Consider the following 23,264-nt stretch of genomic DNA (forward strand, 5'->3'; position numbering starts at 1 on the left):
ACCAGATTTGGTGTTGGATTTGGATGTCAAGGAGAGAAATGAGGGGACAAGTCACTGGGAATATCGAGCCCTTTGCTTAGGTGAGCACCACAGGTGGGGAGACCAGGTTGGTGGGGAGCAAGAATGAATGATCTTCTTTGCTCATGTAGTTTTGAGATGCCCTTAGATTTCCAAGTGAAGACATGAAGTCCTGGCCTCCAGCCCAGGAGAGAGGCCAGGCTGCAGAGGCGGCAAGGGATGTGCCTCCCTGTAGGGAGGGCCTTGCTTTCCTTTCGAGAGGCTGTGCTCTAGCAAATACTCTTAGGCTTTGTGTGTCTGGAAGTGTTTTAATTTTGCCTTATACTTGAATATTAATTTTCCTGGGTTCAGAGTTCTAGGCTGTAAGTTGTTTTCTTCCACCCTTAGAAAATATTTTATTTTCTAAATACATATAATGCCAGTAAAGACAACTTTATTATTCAATTTCTTATCAAAGCATTACCAATTTTAAAATTTTTAAATGACACAGTTCAAGGCTTTATACAGCCTGAGGGTTATGTTTACCAGTGCTTAATACTATGGGTTATATTTTTTTCAATTACAAGTTATTTGTTTTTAATGCTATCAGTAGTTAAGGAAAGAATTATATAACTTAAAACAGTGAGAAATATACATTTAACTTTTTAAAATTTATTCTAATTTGTTATATATAACATATAACATGTAATGTTATATATGTATTACAATTCATATTACACATATAAAGCACAATTTTTCATATCTCTGGTTGTAGACAAGTAGAGTCACACCATTTCTGTCTTTATACATGTATTTAGGGTAATTATGTCCATATCATTCCACCATCTTTCCTACCCCATGCCCCCTTCCTTTCCCTTCCACCCCATTGCCCTGTCTAGAGTTCATATAATCCTCCCCCCACTCTGCCCTAACCCCATTATGAATCAGCCTCCTTATATCAGAGAAAATATTTGGCATTTTTTATTTGGGATTGGCTAACTTCACTTAGCATTATAGTCTCCAGTTCCATTCATTTACCTGCAAATGCCATGATTTTATTCTCTTTTAATGCTGAATAATATTCCATACTGTATATATACCACATTTTCTTTATCCATTCATCTACTGAAGGGTATCAAGGTTGGTTCCACAGTTTAGCTATTGTTAATTGAGCTGCTATAAACATTGATGTGGCTGTGTCCCTGTAGTATGCTGTTTTTAAGTCCTTTGGCTATAGACCAAACAGTGGGATAGCTGGGTCAGATGGTGGCTCCATTTCCAGTTTTCCAAGGACTCTCCATACTGCTTTCCATATTGGCTGCACCAATTTGCAGTCCCACTAGCAGTGTATGAGTGTGCCTTCCTCCCCACATCCTCAAATGCATAATGGCCCACATCCATCATTACAATACCAGGCAGACTGTTTCCCAGCCCTGAAAACCCCCAGGGCGACACCCACTTATCCCTCCCACCTCCCCAACCCCAACCAGCAAGCCTGCCTTGTGTCTGGTGGGTCAACTTATGTAAACAATGTCAGTGATCAATGGTACTGTTTTATTGGACCAGAGGATAAAGCGGAGGGGTAGAGCATTTGACCCAGATCAACAGGTCCCTGGTTCAAATCCAGGTGCCCCTGCTGGTACTTTCTTTTATTGGCGAAGCTACACTGGTCTTTGGTCAGCATTCTACATATTACTTACTCTCAGCACAACCCTTCTTAAGTCTGGTGTCAGTTTTCTCTGGTGACATCAGTTATCTGTGGGAAGGTGTGGCAGGTTGGATGAAGCAGTGGATGAGAAGGTGACCCACCACTGAGACAGAATAGAATGCTGCATTTGCTTTTGCCCATCCCAGCTACCATCTTCACCTCCAAAGGATCTGTTGAGTAGCCAGTTTTTGTACTCTGGCTTCTCCAGTTCAGTATGAAGGAGGTTCCTGCTGCAGACAATAATCATTTTTATGCTCTACTTCCATCTAGATTCTAGGGAGGAGGAAGGGTGTTGGTTACACCTACAGTTGTGTAGGCAGGAAGGGGCATGGCCTAGCAGGAAGGAAGCTTATGATAGCAAGCACTAGCAAGCACACCTCTCCAGGTGGAGAATCCTGGGAGTGGCCATCCAGGTTTAAGGTGCTTATTACACAAACATAGCAGCAGGGGGTATAGCTCAGGGGTAGAGCATTTGACTGCAGATCAAGAGGTCCCTGGTTCAAATCCAGGTGCCCCCTTGCTAGAGTCTCTTTTACATGCCAGAGAGAAAATAACAAGGAGTCACATAATGGCCATGGATGGCATCCATATTGGCCCTTGACCCCTAGTGCAGTCCCAGGCATGAACCTCAGTGTGTTCATCTTGTGCTCTGGGTTCTGCTCAGGCCACATCTATGTCCTCCTCTCTAGAAGGACACAGCAGAGGGCTGGTTCCCAGGTCATGGCTGGTCATGCTGTGGCACAGGCTGTCCTCCAAAGCAAGGACCATCAGGCCCTCTCATTGGCTAAACATCAGCTTTCAGTCTGTGGGGTTGAAGAGCCCAACTTCTTCCTCTGGCAAATCTTCTTTGTCACCTCTAGGAACCCCCTGATGACCCCCTGCTGGGGGGGGTCACTGCTCTCTCAGGTCTCTGCTTAGGCTCCTGCCCCTTCTGTGGAAATCTTATGGAAATATTTGGGCTAAGACTCTGAATATCAAGGACAATATCTCCCCTATCTCTGTACCCTCAACATGAATGACAGGTTTAGCACCTTCCAAATTCCATGATCATTTGTTGATTGAACGAGTGATGGAGTGACATAATGAACTCCCTCCTGAGGCCTTGGGGAATGGAGGAGGCTCTTCCTGAACTGTGTGAAGTTCATTAAAGACCCAGGACCAGCAGCTCTTGTCTGGTCACTGTGTGTGGATTTAGGGAAACGTTGGGGTCAGCTGTCCTGTCCATATGCAAAAGCTGGTGCCCCAGAACACGCTGAGGTGATGGGCACTGATGGGGACTAGATAAGTAGGAGATGAAAGAAAGGAGGGCAGACTACATGGAGAAAGATGGCCTATTACTAGAACATGCAGAGAAACAGTGGATCATAAATCACAGGTAGCCTGGGTGTGGTGCCGTAGATGAAAAGGTGCTTATGAGAGGCTAGACACAGTGGGGGTATAGCTCAGGGGTAGAGCATTTGACTGCAGATCAAGAGGTCCCTGGTTCAAATCCAGGTGCCCCCTTGCTAGGATCTCTTTTAGATGCCAAAGATAATATTTTCTGAAGTAGTAAAGGACAAGGAGTCACATAATGACCCATGTCATCTGTATAAGCTCTTATCCCCCTGCAGTGTGACAGGCATGAACTTAAGTACTTACCACTTGTTCTCTGTATTCTACTTAGGCCATATCTGTGTCCTCCTCTCCAAAAGGACACAGTAGTAGGGAAGGCTGTAAGCTTCCTCCAGGTCATGGCTGGTCATTCTGTGGCACAGGCTGTCCTCCAAAGCAACGACCATAAGGCTCCCGCACTGCATGGACACCCAACCTTCTGAGGTCTGTGGGGTTGAGGAGTCCAGCTTTTACTTAGGCAAATCCTCTTGTCAGCTCTTTAGGAAGCCCCACCTGATGCGTGAACAAGGCCTCTTTTCTCCCTGAGACCTCAGTAGAAACATTTTGTTCCTGGGTTTGTCTCCTTTTTTTACTATGGCTCTCTAGGGACAAGTACCCTGTCTCTGTGACCTCAACGTGGATGTCAGTGTCTAGTACCTCACAAGCTCCATGATTGTGTGTTGAGGGAATGAGTGATGGAGTGAAATAACAAGCCCCCTCTTTGAGGCCTTGAAGTATGGCAGAGGCTCTCCCTGGGCCGTGTGTGAGGTTCATTGAAGACCAGGCCCAGCAGCTCTTGTCTGGTCACTGTGTGTGGACTTAGGGAAATGCTAGGGTCAGGTGTGCTTTCCAGGTGCAAAGGTGGTTCCACCTGTGTCTGAGGTGGGAGAGGAGCTGAGAGGGACTAGTCAAGGCCACAGATGAAAGAGAGGAGGGCAGACTTCGGTGGAGAAAACTGTCAGTTACTAGAACATGCAGAGAAAACTGCATTATAAATCACAGGTGGCCTGGGTGTGGTGTCCTGGATGAAAAGGTGCTAATGAGAGGCTCTGCTTAAGTGGGGGTATAGCTCAGGGGTAGAGCATTTGACTGCAGATCAAGAGGTCCCTGGTTCAAATCCAGGTGCCCCCTTGTTTTTATACTATTTTGATAGATAACTTAACCAGTACCTCTTAGGTGGACTCTGAGTGATACTGGGAGATCTCTAATTCTTGGGGTTTATAGAAACCACCTTAGATCCCACTTTTCAGAGCCCCATGATATGGGGCCACACTGATACCCATTTTATGTATAGGGTCTACCTCCTCAAATCCACTATCATCATTCAAGAGCCCCAAGGCCACCTTGACTTGGGGACCCCCACCTCATTAGTACAGGTTACCACATTAGGTCAATTAGTGTAATTAGTATGGATAGAAGAGCCTGTGACACAAGTGACTGTCCTGAGGGTAATGAAAGTTGAATCCATGGCCCAAAGGAGAGGGGTCTTTAGGCAGTTTGCGGTGCACCTGCAGTTTCCAAGTTGACTGAGTGAAATTTTTAGTGTGCTATGGACTTCTTGGGTGTGGGAACACAGAAATATAAGCTAAGGAGTAACCCCAGGTGTGCCTGGGGGCTTAACTCAGGAGGACAGCATTTGACTGCAGATCAAGAGGTCCCCTTTCAAATCCTGGTGCCTCCTGCTGGGAGTTTCTTCCATTTCCAAACCTGCAATGGTCCTTTCTTGATTCAGTCTTCTGCTTGGAAGTCACCCTCATCACCACCCTCTTAGCTCTTGTGCCAATGTTATCTGGTAACGTCACTTGTCTGGCACAAGTCGGGCTTCTGCTGTGTCTTTCTGAAGATCTTAGTTACTTTTAAAGTTGACATGATAGAGGGACACACTGCCTCAGGGTTACCCAGCCTGACTTTGCATCAGAATTACTGGCTGACTTTATGTAAACCCAGATTGTGCCTAGTAATGCTGATTAGTAGCACTTAGGAGGAATCTGGGAACTGTACGTTTGGGGGGCACATTCGACTGCTTATGTTCATCCTAATATCAAATGATTCTAAATGGCAGAAAATTATGTTGGCACTTGAAACATGATATAGTTGTAAAGGACATTCCAGGGGTGAGCGGCAATGATGTACAGCTGGTGCCTCCAGCCCTTGAGTGAAGGACAGAGGAGACGGGGCTGGAGGCACAGAAGGGGCCAGGTGGGTGGAGGTGGGTGGAGGTGAGCGACGGTGGGGAGGTGTGGCAGGCTGGATGAGCTGTGGGTGAGGAGAAGGTGACCAGATCTGGAGACAGAGCACTGTGGGGGTGGGGAGGCCATAGGGAGGCCTGTCCCTCCAGCAGGAAAACTCAGCACTGAAACAGGCTCATTAGGCAACACTGGGTGTTTTGAGTAAGCCCTTGACTGAGGAGCACAGGCCCTGATGCTCCCTGTCTGCACTTATTTTTGTTTACTGAACATGGTGTCAGAAAATGGTGCCCTTTCCCTCTCTCGGGTCCCCTAATGCTGAATCTTCCTGCAAGGGGAGAGAAGAGGGTGAGTTTTTCCCTGTAAGCAAAAATAACCAACATGGTTTTGGTACCATTATGAAAACACAAATAACAGGGACAGAAGCAGACCTCAAACGGATCAGCAAGCTTTTCTTTATTCTGCCATGGAGCCAGTCAATCAAGCATGGGAGGGCTCATTTTCTGGGTATGAAAATGGCCCCCAGGTTACAGAAGGAGTCTGAGTTTTATAGTTTACAATGAGGGTGAATTGATCATTGGAAACTGCGGATGTGCCAATTGGACAGTCGGGGAACTAGTTGTGCAGGTTAAAATTTTAACTCAGTAAGGCAGTTGTAAAAAGTTTGAAATCATTGTTACCAGGAAAGATAGGAACTCAGATCCTGAGGGGTGAACACCCAGATCTGCCCCATTGATTTTCTCCTTCTTCTGGGACCCATTGTTACCTAGGGTTTCACTACTTGCTTTTCTCCTTTGACTCATCGGCAATGGGAAAGGGTAAAAATCCAGGGCCCAACTTTTCAGTATCGCCTCCTCCCTTTAGGACCCAGGAAAAGGATTAACTGGGAAAGGTTTAATGTTTGGCTGATTTCTCTCCCTCCTCCCGAACCACACTGTCTGTCTTTCCATTTTTCCTGGGGGCTGTCTTACAGGAATGTTATTTTTCATAACCCTTCATTCCCCCCCTCCCCCGGCATGGTCCTGCAGCCCCATGTCACTGCCCTCCACCAGGCCTTCAGTCCTGCTGTGGCCTGTGCCACCTCTTTTGGGTGGGCGATTCTCTTCTGCTGGCTTCTTGTCTCCTCAGTGTGCACTCAGCCACATGAACATCTGTCCACATGCTGACAGCCTAGTGATGAAACGGCCCTGCTTGCGGGTCAGAAGCCAAGTCAAAGGCTCCTTTGTTCCCCTGGAACTTCCGGTCCACCAGGTGTCCCTGACTCACACCTCATGTACAGAGTGAGTGGGGCTAGGACCAGAGACAGTTTGCAATTCGTTCCAAGTTGACAGAGCTTTGACATTCTCTGCCAGCCCCTTACAGGCCCTAGAGCCTGGTTGTAAGTCCCTTGGATCCCAAATGCTTCAGGAGCTGCCTTCTCCAACATTGTCCTTGGTGTTATGAGCTTCCTGAAACCCAGGCAAGGATGGTCTTCCTGTTTCAGTAGAAAGAACTGTTTGTGTTTCTGGAACAATGCATGGAGAGGCTGATAGAACAATTGCAGTGGGTGGCAGGTCCCTAACCTAAGTGGGGTGAATGGACAACCATTTTTTCTGCCGTGGTTGGGACTGAAGATGGTAGAAATCCAGTGGCCTCTTCAGGGTTGAGGATCTGGGAGTAGGGAGTAGCTGAGTTGTTGATCGCATGGATTCAGGACTACTTATTTGTCTTCTAGGCATTAATGGATGTACATGGCTGGCATCCATTCTGAAGGTCAGTAGCAGCCCTGGCTCCACATTTAAAGGACATTCCTTCTTGGAATAAAGTTTCTACCAAAGCACAAAACTTCCAGGGGCAGCTGTTGTTACAGGGCAGTCTGGGGGCCCAGCCCAGCCCAACAGCACTGTGCACACAGTGGAATCCTCCAGGCAGAGGGAACCCACAGGCTTCCCCAGGACTGCAGGAAAGGCTCAGCTCTTTCTGGAGAGGTACTGTGATGGTCCAAAACAAGGCAACCTCGCCAAATTGCAAGTCTGGCTGGGCTCAGTTTCCCCACCTCTCGCATGAATCGTCTCATCAGAATTATAAAATGAGAAGAGCAAAGGACAGAGAATGAGAAATTTAAGACAGATCCTAAGCCCAGCCGTATTCAGAGTGTGAGGGTCCTGTGAAGCTTGGAGGATGTCAGGAGACCTCCTCAGACTTGAAACTCAAGCTGCCAAATTGGCACAGCCACCTCCACTGGGATGCTTGTGTCAGGAGTGTTGGTGCCGGATGATAAAAGCTCAGCTTCACATTCCCCAGATTGGTTGTGTGCAACACTGGACTGGGGGCATGCTTAGTAGTTGACAAATTCTACCTGCTTGTACATGGCATCTTACCTTTCTAATAATGCCCAGCTGGCTTCCTGAAAATATCTAACTCAGGTGCAAGTACACACACACACACACACACACACATTTGATATCTCAGAATTCAGAATCAAGGTTATGCTGACTCACAGAGTGAATTAGGAAGTATTCCCCTTTTTCCATTCTCTGAAGGCGTTTGCATAAACTTGATGTCATTCATTAAATAGTAATTGGAAGACTTTACCAATGACGTCTTCTGAGCTTGGTTTTGTATTAGTGTTATCATTGCTGTTGAAAAATTTCAAAGGGACTGTAGTTCTATAAAGGATTTAGTATACATTAGAATTGTATCTTGTCGCTAATCAAATACTGTCCCAAGGGGAAAACAAAACACTTGGTCATTGTCCCGGTCATCTTATTCATTAACAAAGGGTTCTGGGCCTCAGCCCCCCAACGTCCTTGTCACTGTGCTCAGCCTCTGCATGCTGTTCCCTTAGGACACTGGTCTTTACTTACATTTTTGTACTCCAAAGTGCTCTTTGCCCCCATAATTGTAGCTCCCAGGAAAAGGTGCACAGGAGGAGATCCCTGACCCCTCTTCAGTGCATCCCAGAGGCCTGAGCATCCCAGGGTGCCTGAGTCGATAGGTGCTGTGCCTGGTCCTGTCTCTCCATCTGTGCTGAGCTGGTGGTGTGGAGCCTGGGGTCCTGACCTCTCTGGAAAGATGTCTCTTTCCAACCCAGGACTGGAACATGACAGGAGAAGAGAGCAAAAGTGGAAATGCAAGACAAACCCCTAAGGGCAGCAATGTGCAGGGGGTGTGAGGAGGTGGGGAGTCCTAATGGAGGGGAAGTAAAGAAAAACTCCAGAGAGAAGGAAAGAGCAAGGTTCCAGGTCTGAAAGGAGATTCTGCAAACTGTTGACCCCCACAGGTACTGAGGAGGAGGAGGCTGCAGGGTGCTGGGCAGGAAGACTTCTAGAAGTTCTGGGATAGGTCTATGGGGAAGGACAAGGCCAGCTCAGGTGAGAATGAGGTCTGTCTGAGGTTGGTCACCTCCCTCTAGTTCACTGGAATGAAGAGGTATGAGAGTCCATCCTGGATCACTGACTGTGGCACAGTGTTAATCAGGGAGGTCTGAACAGGGACAAGGGATAACTCAGGGCAAAGCAATTGTCTGCACAGCAGGCAGCCCTTGGTTCAAGACGCTGTCACCTACTGACCCCTTCGTTCATAAGGACCACATGTTTGCAGCTGCTGTCCTGTTCATGCTCCAGGGACTGTGGATCTCTGGACTCCCACTTCTTCACCTTTCAGTGGGCTGGATCCTCTCTTCAGGCTCCTTCTGTGTGAACCTTGAAGGATTGAGAAAATGGAGAGAGAGAGGAGAGGAAGAGGAGAGACAGAGGGGCAGTTTATCCCTTGGCCCAGAGCATTTGGTGAACAGAAGCTCCTCATCATCAATGTGGACTACACTGTGACTCTGTCTCCAATCGGTGTGGGTTTTTTGGCATAATGAATTACTGTCATTTCCCCCCGTCTAGAGCATGGAAGGACACAGTTTAAATTAATATCTCCAAACTGTGAGTCAGATTGTTCAGGAAGCAGCCAGGGGCAGTGTCACACGTCTGTAATCCCATCGGTTTGAGGGGCTGAGGCAGGAGGATCCTGAGTTCAAAGCCAGCCTCAGCAATTTAGTGAGGCCCTAAGCAACTCGGTGAGACCCTGTCTCTAATTAAAATATCTAAAAAGGCTGAGGATGTGGCTCAGTGGTTAAGTACCTCTGGGTTCAATCTTCCATACAATAAAAAATAAAAAATAAAAAAAAAAGAATTGCTCAGTAAACTTGTTAGAGGAAACACATTGTCCCTAGTTTCTGTTCCCAGAGGATCTCACGTGGGAGTTCTCAGGGAGAAGCATGAAATTTTGCTTTTGCCCAACCCTGCTTCACCCTCACCTCTGCAGGGTCTGCTGAGCAGCCGGCTCCTTGAGTCTGGCTCTTCTAGTTGAGTCTGAAGGAGGTTCCAGCTGTAGACATCCATGACATTAATGCCACCGCCTCACCTGGGGACTAGAGAGGGGAGGGTGCTGGTCTTAAATAGAGGTGGAAGGCAGGTGTGGACACAGGAAGGGGCGTGGCCTAGCAGGAAGAAAGTGTAGGATGAAGGAAGTAGGTGACACTATTGAGTGCACATCTCCAGGAGGAGAATCCAGGGTGTGGCCTTTCATGTTTAGGGTGCTTATTGCACACTCCTAGGCAGCAGGGGGTATAGCTCAGGGGTAGAGCATTTGACTGCAGACCAAGAGGTCCCTGGTTCAAATCCAGGTGCCCCCTTGCTGGAGACTCTTTTACATGCCAGAGAGGAAAACTTCTAAAGCCCTGAAGAACAAGGTGTCACATAGTGACCATGTCATCCATCTTAGCTCTTAACCCCTAGTGGTGTCCCAGGCATCATCCCCTGGCCCAGAGCGTTTGGTGAACAGAAGCCCTTCCTCATCAATGTGGACTCCATTATGACTCCATCTCCAATCACATGTGGGGTTTTTGGGCACACAATCACAGTGTGTTCACTTGTGCTCTGGGTTCTGCTCTGGCCACATCTGTGTCCTCCTCTCCAGAAGGAGACAGCAGAGGGCAGGCTGAGAGGCTCCTCCAGGGCATGGCTGGTCATGCTGTGTCACAGACTGTCCTCCAAGGCAATGACCAGGAGGCTCCCTGGTTGCATGGACATCCAGCCTTATAAGAGGTCTGCGGGGTTGAGGAGCCCAGCTTCTTCCTTAGGCAACTCTTCTTTGTCACCTCTGTGAGAAGCCCCTGCTGACCCCCAGGGGGTCCTGCCACATCAGTGGAAATATTTTGTTCCTGGGTTTTTCTCCTATTTTTACTAAGACTTTTTTGAGGAACAAGGACAATGTCTTCCCTGTTTCTGTGACCTCAACATGGATGACAGATCAGGCACTCATCAAACTCCATGAGGGTTTGTTTGGGGAGGTTCTCCCTGGGCTGTGTGAGGTCCACTAAAGACCCCGTGTCACTGGCTCTTGTCTGATGACAGTGTGTTAGAGAAGCACTGGAGTCCATTCCAGGTGCTCTCAGCAGTCTGAGGTGGGATGGGACCAGTTAAGGTTGGAGATGAAAGAAGGGAGGGCAGACTTCAGTGGAGAAAGCTGGCAGTTTGCTGGGACATGCAGAGTGGCCTGGGTGTGGGGCTGAGGATGAAAAGGTGCTAATGAGAGGCTCTACACAAGGGATGGTATAGCTCAGGGGTAGAGCATTTGACTGCAGATCAAGAGGTCCCTGGTTCAAATCCAGGTGCCCCCTTGTTTATGCACTACTTTGGTAACTCACTTACCAGCACCTCTTAGGTGGGCCCCATGTTGTGGTGAGCTGTTCTAATTAGACCGTGGCCGCCATTAGAAGATGGCGCCGGCTTCCACTGTGGCCTGTGATAAACAACTCCTAATATGGAGAATTGGCACGCAATCCCTTCCCATCCTATGAGAAAGGTCCACGTGGCAGCTTAGGATTGGTATGCGGGAGGCTTTATTAGGCTGTGCTTGGGCGCTCGGCGGCGGGTCGCTAGAAGATGATACATGAATCAAGGCCTGAATAAACTGCTGAAAGAAGAATCCTGTGTCGTGTTTTCCCTTGCTGGCGAGGGGTCGCGACACCATGTGACACTGGAAGACCTCCATCATAAGACCTCCCTCTCAGATTGCACGATTTCAGGTCACATTGATGTTTATTTTATATCTAGGGCCTTCCTCTTCAACCCCAATATCATCACCCAAGAGCCCAAAGGCCAACTTGACTCGGAGTCCCCAACTTCATGAGTACAGTGCACACACAGTAGGTCTCAGAAGCCACCTAGAGTGCCCTTTCCACCTCCCTGTGCCTCTCTTTCACCCTTGCACACCCCACCTTCATCCTATGGTCACAGTCAAGGAGAAATGGCACTTGGTTTAGCCCAGAGCTGGCCACTGGGTGATGAGCCATGTTTCTGCATTCCCAGATCCCTAAATGTCAGGCTTAGGTTGGGGGGCGAGGGCAAGACTGTGCTAACAAGGACAAGCACAACCAGGAGGTGAAGACCTGAAGGAGGTTGTGGATGTCAGGAGGGTTACTCAGTTACAGTCACTGATCACTGAACGTCATCTACTGAGCAGGTGCAAGCAGTGTGCTGTACTCAGGGTTCTGAGGATGAGTTGCACCTTGCCCACATCTGGCAGCAATAGGAAGACCTTCAAAGTTTCCTTGGGGTATCTGATTTTGATTCCAAGCAGAACCTCCAGGATGGTTACTGGGGTGAATGAGTCTGATCACCTCTGATAAGCTGACCAACATCCAGAGTCTCAGTTTGTGAACCAGTAAAATGGGAGCTGATTAAGAGCTCAGTTTATGAATCAGTACGATGGCTTGGGGGAACTGTGTGCCTGCTCAGGGTCTCAGCTTCCAGGATGCAGCTTGAAGTCTCCTTCCTCTGGTAATAGTATGCTGTGTGTGTGTGTGTGTGTGTGTGTGTGTGTGTGTGAGAGAGAGAGAGAGAGAGAGAGAGAGAGAGAAACAGGGGTGGCTCCTATCCTGAACTATTTTGGAGAGTCTGCTAGAGACTCAGGTTCTGGTCTTATCTTATTGCAGACACCGGACTCCAGGACCCAAGTCCTTGGAGAAGATCATGAAACAAAGCCACCATTGTTGGAGGATGCGTGTCCCTCTATATCTCAGGGCAGAGGAGCTGTGCTAGGCCCAGGATGGCTTCCAACAGGAAGGGAGTTCATGGTTCTTCTCACACTACCGCAATTTCTCATCCTATAGCTCTGTGCAAGTGTGTGAGTCAGAATCCTGTTAGTAAAACACATTCCTGAGATCGCCAACTGAAAAGGAGGAGAGATTAGCTTGGAGGCTCCACGTCTGGGTCTGTTGTCCCTGCTGCTTTGGGCCTGTGCTGAGGGAGCCCATCACGGCAGGAGTGAGTAGTAGAGCAGTGCCACTCACCTCAGGACCAGAAAGCAAAAGAGAGTGGGGAGGGGCCAGGATGCCACTATTCCCTCAAGAACACCCCGTGACCTGAGGACCTCCCACTAGGTCGACATATAAAGGCTCCAACATCTCCCAATCACACCACCCCAGGGACCAAGGCTTGAACACATGGGCCTTCAGGAGACATTTAAGATCCAAGCTACATTAGGAAATACTCCTACAGAGCACAAATTATGTAATAAAAGCCCTGAATCTGTGCAAAACTCATAGTTTAAGCCAACAGCCATTTCTGCCCATGGACCTAATAGTCGGTGGATGAAGACCAACCTTTCCAACTCCCTTTCGATAGCAGGGAAATGGAATCCTGATTGGTGGTAGTGAGGTTATGGCTGAACCTTGCATGTTCCCAGAGCCCCATGCAGAGCCCTGGGCTCTCATGTTGATGGAGAAAGTGGAATTCCCTGTGTTCTGAAGATTAAGGACACATAGCACAACCCTCCCTGGGTGTCTTCTCTGTTTGCAAGTGGCCAGGACAATTCAGGCAGCAACAACTTCAGAGGAGGTTCAAGGTGCAAGGGCAGCTGTTGTGTGGAAGAAAGAATGGTTCACTGTCACTTAGAACTCAGGGCACAGCATGATGGGGACAGGCAGAGGGTGAGGTGTAAGAGGTGAGGGGAGGTGGCTTGGGGCAACTGTGTGCCTGCTCAGGGTCTCAGCTACCAGGATGCAGGTGGAAGTTTCCTTCCTGTGGGCCCCACAGGATACCCAGTCACCCTGCAGTGCCCCCCTAGTGTTCCTAGTTTTTGCTTTTTTATCTTCCTTTTTCCCCATTTCAAAGCCTAAGTCCTTCCTTGTCTACTGAAGGCATTTATAGTGCATTAGTTTGTGGAAATAAAACAGATCTGCTGCCCCGCTGGGAGAGAGATGAGCCCCTAGAGAAGCAGGCCTAGTCCTGTGAATGCCATGAACTCCCAAGTCAGACAAGGAGTGAGAACCAAAGCCTGTCTTTGGTCCAGAAGGTTTGTGATTTCCATTCCTCTTTCCCATCTACCTGGGGTCAGGGCTCACAACAGTTTAATGAATAATATAAGTTGAGTGGTGGGCATGGAGATATGAACCAGCCTTAGTCTCCCTAATGCTCCAGCTATTACCTACCCTGTCAGCCAACAGGTAAGTCAACATTTCCTTCCAGCGAGTGCCTCTCCAGTGTTGAAACCACACTGTGACTTCACCATCCTGAGCAGGCAGGGCTGACCAGTAGGCAGAAGGCTACCCTGTCCCACCGGAGACCTATCTATCTTCCTGCTGCAATCCTTCCTTATGGCCTCTGGGGCCCTCTCTCTGCAGCCTCCCCTTCTCTTCTCTACCTGTGAGAAAACAAAACCCTGGAGGGCTGTTGACCTGTGCAGTCAGCAGACAAACCCCTCAATTAATTCCTTAAATTTTTATTGTCCTGAGCAAGGCCTGGCTTTGGAGGCAGTGATACAGAGAAGAGCCAAATCTAACCTTGACACATTGTCTCTTGTCCTTGTTTAGGAGATTTCAGTCTAGGGAGGAAGAGTGATGTGCAACACAGAGCCACCTCAGCTGTGACAGAGAAGAGCCTGAATGGAGCCAGGCTCTCTGGGTGTGGTCTCACGACAGCTCTGCAGAGATGGCAAGGGTCAGCAGGGTCTTGAAGGTAAGGGGCGGATCATATGCCGGAAGGAACAGACAATGCAAAGCAACAAAGTGACAATGTCAGTGTGTTCTGAGTGTAAAAGGCAGGTGTGTGAGGGTTTGTAAGCCTGTCTCTCTCTCTCTCTGCTTCCTGGCTGCCATGTCTTGGTCTGCTCTTCTCTGCCACGCCTTTCCACCATGATATTCTGCCACATCTCTGCCCGAACAACGGAGTTGGCCAACCATGGACAGAACCTCCGAAACCATGTTCCCAAATAAAATATTTCTTCTCTAAATTGTTCTTTTTGGATCTTTTGTTCACAGTGAAAAAAGCTGACTAAAATAACCTCACTCTAGAAATAAATGAAATGTCTATTGATAGTAAGATAGATAAATAAATCCTGGTAGAGTCAGACTATGGGACAGGAAGCAGGAATTAAAAATAACAAGTCATTTCAATAGTGGACAAATGTGGATGGATCTTATTGACACGAGAAGGTGAAAGAAGCCAGACTCAAAGAATATATAGTGTCTGATTCCATGTAGATGCAGCTCCAGAGCAGGCAAACTCATCCACGGGGAAGGTGAGTGGTTAGATTCTGGGGAGAGGAAATAATAGGAGTCCAAAGGACGCTCTGAGCGCTAGAGACCTCCTGCGTCTTGATTTAATTCAGGTGGTTACATGTGTAGGCATATATGTAAAAATCCATCAAGCTATACATAAAGACTTACACATAGTACTGAATAAGCTGTATTTCAATAAAACTAAATAAAAATGAAAACATGCTAATTAAATTTTCATGTCTTGAATGTCTCATCCAATTAACTCAAAATATGTATTTGTTCATAGTTTTTGTTCCTAATTCAGTTTCTATTCCTTCTAATGATTTATTCTAATAGTTCCATATGTGGGGTCTTTGCAGGTTGAGTTCTAATGTTTATTCTTTCTCCACTCAGTGAGTGGTGCTAATTCCTTGTGACTCTATTTGTTCAGCAAACAGTATGTAGAACTTAGTATGTGACAGTGCTGTTTGAAGTGCTGTCTATGGATTAAGTCATCTTGTCTACACAACTACCCATCAAGTGTGTGCTCTTATTCTCCCCCAATTTATAGATTTCAGCTGAGGCACAAGGAGGGGAAGTGACCTGTTCCTGGGACAGGGACCCAGGCTGTCTGGGTTTAGAGCCAAACTGTTGGCATCTGTGTCACCTGTTCCCGCCAAGCTGCTGGGAGCATGTCCTGGTCCTGTATTGTTTTTAGTCCTCCAATATTTAAAGATTCCTAAATTTACTTGTAATTCTTGGAGGGTATCATTCTGCATCATTCTCAGTGTATATTAGCTAAAGAAGAAGAAGCTGGAAGGGTTGTATTTTGTTGCAGATTCTGCTTTTGAGAAAGTTCCCTGAACTGAATATTGGGACAGAAGACAGGTTGGTCAGTCAACAAGAGTGTCAGAATAGACCTCAACCACTGGAGTTTGTTTTGTTGGAGACCTGCCACGAAGGCCCAGGATTTGGCTATGAGGGCCATGCTAGCAGCCAATGCTTCTGCCTGAGGCTGGGAGGACACAAGATGAGTGCCTCTGAGAAGGGGAGGCTGTCTTGTAGGGCAAGGTGATGAGTTTCCTCAGACCCAGGCCTGGCAGCTGCCAAGAGCTCCCATTCTGAAATAGTGACTTACAGGTCACAGGTTGTCTCGAGTGGCTGTAGGACTTAAAGACATAATGAAGCCCCATAAAAGCAACAGGGGGTATAGCTCAGGGGTAGAGCATTTGACTGCAGATCAAGAGGTCCCTGGTTCAAATCCAGGTGCCCTCTACTCATGCTTACTTTTGACATCCTCTCCTACACAGATGCCTCAATTTCCTCCTCTTCTTCTGTACACACCAGATAAACATTCTCTTTACCACAAACAGCCAACACTGAGGCTCTACTATGGTTATTCTTAACCCCAATATGAATTAGAATCACCTGAACAGTCTATCAGAGCGCCATTTCTCAGGCCCCACTCTAAATCCACTTTAGCACAATATTTTACAGGGAGAGGTTTGTCTCTTGTCTTCTTTTGCTGTTCCGTGGACAGTGTTGTGATCCTAAAGTGGGAGACGCCAACTGGGACCTTGAAGGCAGAGCACTAGAATACCTGGAGAGAAGGACTGTGGCACTTGTCCCTATGCTATGCCATGCCAAACCCACCTAACGGTATTTTCATGTGGAGAAAAAGAAACTTCTGGTTCAATTGCTTGTTAATGTCTGGTTTGGATTTTTGGCTATTTGTGTGTTCAGATGCACAGTCAAGTCTCATCCTACACAAAACCCCAACCCAACCCACACTCATGGCTGTCCCCTCTCAAGGTCTTAGAACCTGCAAAGTCCTTCCTCACACCTCTCCTCATTTCTACCTCTTCTTCTTGCTCTTACTGAACCTATTCATTATCCTCATGTTGACCCTCTTCTCCTCCGTCTCTCTCTCTGGGCCATGATCCTAGGCAACCCTGTGGCTCTCCTGTTTGTGTACCCATTATGGAACCTAGAGTTGCCACTCAGTCATGACTCCAGCTCCTATGAGGCCTTTGCCTGTGGCCTCTTTCCCTTCCTCAAAGCTCCCTTCTTCCATGGATTCAATTGCCAGTAGCCATTTCCACCTTTGCTCTGGGGTCCCCACCTTTGCTGGAGTAGAGCACAGAAACAGACCAAGGGTGCCCTGACAGTCTGTGGCAGAGTGACCTCAACTAGCATCCTCTGTTCATGAGAAATCTTTTATTCCTTTCTATTTCACCTCATCTCCATTTCCCACAGTGCCAAGTTCATAGTTTGTCTTTGCTCCAAGTTGTGAACATCACTCTGCTCCTTTGCTCTCTTTAGGAGACCTTTGTTCCTTCTTTGCTGGGAAGACAAGAGCCATGTGAGGCCTTCAGCATCTTCATGTTGTTCTGACTTCACCTCTTCCTGCCTCTCTATGAGGAGAAAATAATCTGTCTCCTCCTCCCCAGAGCACGCCCTGTGTTCCTGGTGTACCCTGTCTGCTTTCCCTGGGATAATGCTCCATCACATGGATTGGGTTCCACATATGAGAAGGACCAAGGAAAGCTTCCTCGTGGAAGGGCAGTTGGTGACAGGAGAGTGCAGAGGTCAGAGAGACAGAGCTGGCTGGGCTCCTCCAATCAGCATGTGTCAATTTATGTAAAGGGTATCAAGTGCATCATATTTTTCAGAATGGGGGATATATCTCAAGGGTAGAGCATTTGACTGCAGATCAAGAGGTTCCTGGTTCAAATCCAGGTGTCCCCTGTTGGGACAAAATCCAGGTGTCCCCTGTTGGGACAAAGACTGAGGACCCCAGAGCAAAGGTGGAAATGGCTACCTTCCTCATGTAACACTCTCCTTACTAGAAAGGCCTTTGGTCATCCTCCTCACTCTCCCAGACTGTGCTGACTTCTCAGGTGTCCCTTCTCTGTATATTAAGTTTATCACCTCTGTGGCTATAGCTTGTACTCACCTTGAGCTTGGAGATATTTCTGTATGTTCCCAGAGGCGAGAACACTCTCCACTCCCTGTGCTCTGTGCTCAGTCAAATGTCTCGGTCCCAACAATCAAGAGAGACAGAAGTCACACAGTGATTTCTAGTGGGGATATTTACTAGAAAAAAATAGAGAAAGTAGGGTAAGAATCAAGGATCAAAAATAAACTGCTAAATATTCACTGGCTTGTGGGGCCCAGTCAAAGATATACTTGGAAAGAGGACCCCTCTGAAGCTGGGTTCAGCCAGAATGGGGACAGTGTGTTTGTGGCACACATCCTGGCTGCCCCAGCCACACATGGTCACAGCCATCAGGTAATTAGGACACAGCCCTCGGGGACACAATGAGCCACTTGCAAGTGAGGCCTCAACTGCAATGTCCCCTGAAAAGCATGAGAACCAAGCATCTGGAAGGGGAGGGGAGGCTGGTGGGCAGGGGTGGTGATCGTGGGTCTCCCTGGGACTTCGAGGCCAGCAAGGACTTCATTCCCTGGGTGTGTGCCTGGGAAATGCAGCAGCCTTGTGTGAGTGCGCCATGGACCACCCAGCAGCAGGAAGCAGGAAAGCAAAGCACACTGGGGTACCAGGAGCAGAGGCCCTCTCTCCTGAATCATCCCTTCAGTGCCCCACTGACCACAGCTATCAACATGCTGCTCATGGGAAGGAGCCACACAGGAAGAACCAATTGAGGAAAAATGAGAAACTCCAGAGCCTTCCAGTAAAGCATGAGCCCAGAAACAGACCAGATCAACAGTGGCCTGAACGCCCTTTCTTTAGACCACGAAAATCATTAAGGTGGTGTTGAGTATGTGTTCTCAGTTTGACCAAAGTGTTCCTTGGAAAATCACAGAAATGTAATATGTCCAAATACTTATAATTGAGTTAGGAAAGCAATGGTAAAATAATTTGTGATCATGGTTTTTGGAAAATGGAATCAAATACATAGGAAACCCATGAGGGTTTTTTTGTTTTGTTTTGTTTTTTAAAGAAAGCTATATTGACAAGAGCATTAGCAACCTGAACTAAAAGACACTGAGACTGTATGGGAATGAAAAGATCTCTTGACTTCTAACATTCTATACACGGGAAGCAAGCTGAGAAGACTGCTTAGTCATCAAGGCACTTATTTTCCATTGACTTCTTCAGAAACTACAAAGGAGAATGATGAAAAGGGGGGGGGGTTCTCTGAAGGTGGAGCCAGGCAAGCTGTTATGCAGAACATCTGAATTGGAACCACTCCCAGGTAACAGAATCAGGACCTAATCAGGGAACCTGCCCTAATCCCTGATGGGTATTGTTGCCATCACTGAGTTTTGAAGTGGTTATTTATGTATTATGATTGGGAATGTGCTGGAAAATACCAAAACTGGTATCTAGAAGGGAGTTCAAGTTGTAACATCAGATTAAAAAATGGTATGACCACTTTTCCCAGGAATTTGTATTTCTGTGAGGTTGCTGCACTTTCACTTTTCCCAATTTTTGTGCTGGAATTTTTATTGAAGAAAGTCTACTTTTTCCACTATATTTGGGGTTTGCAAAGGACAAAAATATTGTTTTTTAAGTTCATAGATCTCTGATACAGAGAAACCTCATCTGGATTTAATGTAGATCATTAGATTATAGACTTTCTCTCACTGGACAAACTCTGCATGTCGTGTGGCAGTGTTGTGGAAGTAGTGGTACAGCCATGACCCTGCCTTTCTTCCTCCAATATATCTGAACTTCTGAGTGAGAGGAGAGGCAATTCATTTACTGAAAGAATTGAGAATGTGCATAAATCAGACTGGGTAGGAAAGAGCCTGAAGACAAGTGAGAGTCCTCTGGGGACTGGAAGGTGATCTCTGGCCTGAAGCAGGGTCTCTCGTCAGGCTGTGGTGCACGTGCAGTTTCCATCAGGGAGGAAGGAATAACACTCTCAGTGCACCATGGAGTCCTTGGGTGTGGGAACAGGTGACACATGCTAAGGGAAACTCAGGCAAGGGGGCACAGTTCAGGGGTAGAGCATTTGACTGCAAACCAAGGGTCCCTGGTGCAAATCCAGGTGTCCCCTGCTAGTAATATCTTTTCTCTTTCTTTCTTTCTTTCTTTCTTTCTTTCTTTCTTTCTTTCTTTCTTTCTTTCTTTCTTTCTCTCTTTCCTTCTTTCTTTCTTCTTCTTCTTTTTTTTTTGCAAACCTACACTGGTCTTTTCTCTGGTCAGGGTTCTCCTTGCCATTCACCCTCAGCACAACCCTTCCTAAGGCTTGTGTCAGTTGTCTCTGGTGCCATCAATTACTAAGCTCTTGTTGCCAATGACCTCTGTGTTTTTCTGAAGATCTTCCTTAGTTGCTCTGTAAAGTTGACATTATGGAGCCACATATTGCTGAATCACAGTTATCCAAACTGAACTTGCATCAGAATTACAAGCTGACCTTACTAAAAACAGAGACCTTTCCCGTCTTTCTGATTAGTTCAATGTGGAATCATAAAATTTTAATAGGGGAGGGGGCAGTCTGCAGTCAAATGCTCTAACCCTGAGCTGTGCCCCCTTGACTGACTGGGTTCCCCTTAGCATGTGTCACCTGTTCCCACACCCAAGGACTCCATGGTACACTGTGAGTGCTATTCCTTTCTCCCTGATGGAAAATGCACGTGCACCACAGCCTGACAAGAGACCCCACTTCGGGCCAGGAAGTCACCTTCCAGTCCCTAGAGGACTCTCACTATCCCTTGCTAATGTCTATCCTAACTTCCAGTAATTCTACTTGACAGGAGAATGGTATTGGAACTTGTAGATGATGTTCCAGGATATGATGCACGTGAAGGTCTAATACTAGTAAGTACACATGTGAAGGTGGTAAAATCCAGGGTGTGGCTACCCAGGTTTAGAGTGCTTATTAGACAAACATAAAGAAGAGGGGGTATAGCTCAGGGGTAGAGCATTTGACTGCAGATCAAGAGGTCCCTGGTTCAAATCCAGGTGCCCCCTCCTTTTGCACTCAATGAACACAGTGTTCTGTTTACAGCTTTTTTTCTACCACACAGATTCAGCTGTGAATATGGAGAGAAGCGAGGCACCTAGGTGTTCACTACCACACTTCCTGATACCTTCAAAGGTGAGTCAGTGCTCATGGGTCCTGGGACAGAGAATATTTTAAGAAGTGACCCAAACAATTGTGGAGTGCATAATGCTGATTTCTGCATGGCAGCCTCACAACCTGGAGACCCAGGAGGAGCAGATGGGGCAGCTCTGCTCTAAAGACAGTCTGAGGGCCCAGTTCAGAATTATTTACACTTCTGCTCACCCTGCTTTATAACACACTCCAAGGATCCACATCCACACCGCTCTCTGGAATTGGCTGGATGAAGTAATTTTGGCATGTGTCTTCAGCTCCCAGTACAGGCACCAGAGTCAGCAGAGATCCTACTCCAGCCAGGTCACCAGACAGTGGGGGGTCAATCTGTCCTTATAGTAAAACCCTCCAATCAGGGGTTTGACAAATCCCTCTTTCTCAGCAGCCTCATGTTTTCGTCTTTAGGTTCAACTTGTTCCATAAGGCCCCTACACTTGGAGTGGCAGTGGGGTTGGCTCAGAGTCTCCTGATTTAGGTGTCAATCACATCCAAAAATGCCTTCACGGCAGCATCCCATAGGTGATAGGTTGAACATCTGCCCACTACAGCCCACCCCAGCAGACACAGGAAATCACCCAGTACAATTGCTAATGCCTTTAGCTTGGCCAACTGTATACCCAGGTAAGTCCATGAGTGCTGATCAACTACACAGAGAGGGAGGCTAGATGTGGGGCTCATCCTGGAGGTGACAGAGCCCAGGTACTACAAGTGGGGCGAGGGGCTATAGCCAGGGTTCATTCTGCAGGTGGGCGTGGCTCTCTAACCAGGCTGGCTGAGGTCCTGGCCTGGCTTCCCTGGGTCCTGCCCAGTACATGAGCCTGGGTCTTCAGACTTCCCCCTGTTGGGCCAGGAGCTCCCTTCCACCCTGCCAACCACCGTCCCCTGGGTCTCGGCCAGCCTGAGGTGGGCTCCTCTCTAATCAGAGTGCCCTGACTAGAACCAGGAATGGGTACAGGCAAAAGACCCTCAGGCAAGTGAAGGGATCGAGCACTGGTAACTGGGCCTTGTTGACCTGACGGTGATGAAAATGTAGGTGGTTCTGGGGGAAGGAAATGTAGAAGGCCAGAGTCTACAGGAGAAAAGTTGGGTGAGACTTTCCCACAGTCCCCCAGGGACCAGAGAGCAGCAAGAGTGGCTTCAGGTGGATGGCTGATCCCACCTGCTCAAGGAAAGCAAATGGTAAGTTCAGAGGTCACCCTGTGTGTCCTGGCCCTTGTGTGCCTATAAAGCTGGACTCTGACTGTATCAGGAGACTCTCTGACCTCTTGTCACTGAATTAGTGAAAGAGATAAAAACGGAGTAAGGGCGCATCCTATGGCTGCCGTGATGCCACACCTGGGGTGCTGAGAGCTCCCCAGATCTCCTGGAGTGAAATCAGCCTGTGATTAAGGCAGAGCGGGGCTTTGGGATGGCAGTGTGCATTTATGAGAGATTTGGAAAATTCAAATCATTCCCAGTCCCTAAGACTACAGAATCTCCCTCGTCAGCTGGGCTCACATTTAGGTCTTTAGTTCACCTGGAGTCTGACTTTTAGTAGAGTGAGGATTCTCATTTTTCATATGAAAAATTAGTTATATCAGTACCATTTGTGGAATAATTTGTACTTCCACCATGAATTTGTAATTCCATGCTAGGCAACACTCTACCACTGAGCTACAGCGTTGGACCTTTTCATTATTTTTAAATTTTGAGACAGGGTCTTACTAAGTTGCTCAGGCTGTCCTTGAACTTGCAACCTTCCTGCCTCAGCCTCCCAAGTAGGGAGTATCATAGGCATGTGCCCCAGCGCCCACTGTAATTCTGCTTTCATGATGTCACTCTCCCATTTATTCATGGTCCCACCAGGAAAACCTTGAGAGTAGAAGGGGGTGCTCTTCTGAGCTATGCTGGGACTCAAGCACCAGCTGGACTGTGGGTCCAGGTGGAGCAGACACAGTCGCCCTTTCATCCTCAGGCTCCCACCTATGCATGGCCACACCTGCTGTCCCACCCACTCGTCTGTCTCTTCCTATGCCCACTAGGTTAGTTTCCTTCCCTTGATTAGTCTCACAGCTGGTAGCACAAGTTCTACCCATTCATTTTGATATCTGAAAGTGCATGGCTGTTCTTAAATTTCTTCTGTTCTTGATTTTATACTGTTTCTTCAAGTTCTCCTAAAACTTGCAAAACCATTTTAGTCTTTGCTAAAATTACATGGACAAAAATAATGAAATTGGAGATTAACATTTTTATAATATTAAGATCCTCTTTCATGAATATGATATCATCTCCATTAATTCAGGTTTCCTTTATGCAATTCATTAATATTTTATATTTTTGTTCATAAAGAACAATAATATACATGTATTACTTTATTTCTTATTATCATATGGTTTTTGGTTTTGTTATGAATAGAATTTTTC

General features: G+C 47.3%; 1 long non-coding RNA gene and 8 other non-coding genes across 9 annotated transcripts in view; all 9 read left to right on the forward strand.

The window, feature by feature from the left end:
• LOC125611608 overlaps positions 1–20,845 on the forward strand; it is a 42,038-nt gene extending 21,193 nt beyond the window's left edge. Inside the window, exons 2-3 of the long non-coding RNA XR_007341818.1 lie at positions 14,108–14,252; positions 20,774–20,845. This is a non-coding gene — a long non-coding RNA (uncharacterized LOC125611608). The remainder of the gene's footprint in view (positions 1–14,107; positions 14,253–20,773) is intronic.
• Trnac-gca lies at positions 2,152–2,223 on the forward strand. The gene has a single exon. It is a non-coding gene; the product is annotated as a tRNA-Cys (tRNA).
• Trnac-gca lies at positions 3,137–3,208 on the forward strand. Its single transcript has one exon. It is a non-coding gene; the product is annotated as a tRNA-Cys (tRNA).
• Trnac-gca lies at positions 4,136–4,207 on the forward strand. Its single transcript has one exon. It is a non-coding gene; the product is annotated as a tRNA-Cys (tRNA).
• Positions 9,854–9,925, forward strand: Trnac-gca. Its single transcript has one exon. It is a non-coding gene; the product is annotated as a tRNA-Cys (tRNA).
• Trnac-gca lies at positions 10,839–10,912 on the forward strand. The gene has a single exon. It is a non-coding gene; the product is annotated as a tRNA-Cys (tRNA).
• Trnac-gca lies at positions 15,977–16,048 on the forward strand. The gene has a single exon. It is a non-coding gene; the product is annotated as a tRNA-Cys (tRNA).
• Trnac-gca lies at positions 17,450–17,521 on the forward strand. Its single transcript has one exon. It is a non-coding gene; the product is annotated as a tRNA-Cys (tRNA).
• Positions 20,646–20,717, forward strand: Trnac-gca. Its single transcript has one exon. It is a non-coding gene; the product is annotated as a tRNA-Cys (tRNA).
• Positions 20,846–23,264: the final 2,419 nt, after the last annotated feature.

The sequence above is a fragment of the Marmota marmota genome, unplaced genomic scaffold (genome assembly GCF_001458135.2).
Source record: "Marmota marmota marmota unplaced genomic scaffold, marMar, whole genome shotgun sequence".
NCBI classification, from domain to species: Eukaryota; Metazoa; Chordata; class Mammalia; order Rodentia; family Sciuridae; genus Marmota; species Marmota marmota.